Source organism: Trachymyrmex cornetzi, unplaced genomic scaffold (assembly GCF_001594075.2).
Source record: "Trachymyrmex cornetzi isolate Tcor2-1 unplaced genomic scaffold, Tcor1.1 scaffold608, whole genome shotgun sequence".
Taxonomy (NCBI): Eukaryota; Metazoa; Arthropoda; class Insecta; order Hymenoptera; family Formicidae; genus Trachymyrmex; species Trachymyrmex cornetzi.
This window is the reverse complement of record NW_017299924.1, coordinates 265586-266769: the sequence shown is the minus strand read 5'-3', so window position 1 is coordinate 266769 and position 1184 is coordinate 265586.

Sequence of the window (1184 nt, the reverse complement as noted above, 5' to 3'; positions counted from 1 at the left end):
CTGCCAATCGAACACGCTCTTGACACTGAGTGCAGCCAGTGCACCCCAATCGAAAACGCTATAAGTAATGTATCAAACAGTGTTGATAACCATATGATAATTATCGTACACGTACGATAATTTTACTTATACGATGTACGATAGAACTTCATTATCGTACGCCTAAAATACGATAATTTTATATTTCTAACATTACTCTTCTCTCTTAATTTTATGTACATATTACCAACAGAGTAGGCATTGAAGAAGACGATGAATTAAATGACTTGGATATCGTTATTTATTAAAAATCATAGAAATTAAGTATGAATTTTAAATATTATTTGTTCTTTGAAGTCTGTTTGTTTATAATTTGCGAGTTATATATTGTTTAGTCTTATCAAAGATTTATAGTTCTAGTCACGTGGCTTAATCTTTGAAGTGAAATGACTATAATTGATGCTACTACGATAAATACGAAAAAATATACATATGTACTACATACATAAAAAATTGTGATATTGACAATACAAGTGAACTTACTGTCTACTGTCAACATATGTAAAAAGCCACATTTGTACCGTTTTTTTCTTTTAAAATTGTTTTAAATATACTGAAATAATCACTTTCCAATTTGTATTTTTAACCTGGATATTATAGAAATACAATTTATTCTATAAAACGTTTAAGCTCTTGAAATCAATAAAAAATATCGGTTATTGTTTCAATGATCGTGCATTAAGGGGCTTCTAAAATGCTGAATGGATCATTCCAGCGAAATCGGTTAAGAATTGATCGAGAAATTTCTGATTTATTTCGGAAGCTGATTTCAACCTAAGTCTCTTCAACATTAACAATAAGTAATAAATAAAATTATTATTTCTGACCGTCTATGTTATGCTTATGCTCTGTTATGCATTTCATGTGTGAGAGTCCTAAGGCCGCAGCACACACTTTTGCATAACGCATAACGCATAGTGCATAAGCGAATCAACTAATCAGAATCTTTCCTTTTCTTTTCCATTCCATGGAAAAGAAGAATATTGATTGGTTGATTCCTTTATGTATTATGCATTATGCGTTATGCAAGAGTGTGTGCTGCGGTCTTTAGACTCGTGTTTGCGTGCTCGGCGATTTTTTGCTGTTGAAAATAATGGAGCAGAGAGTTTGTATTAATTTTTGTGTAAAAAATGGTATTAAGTGTT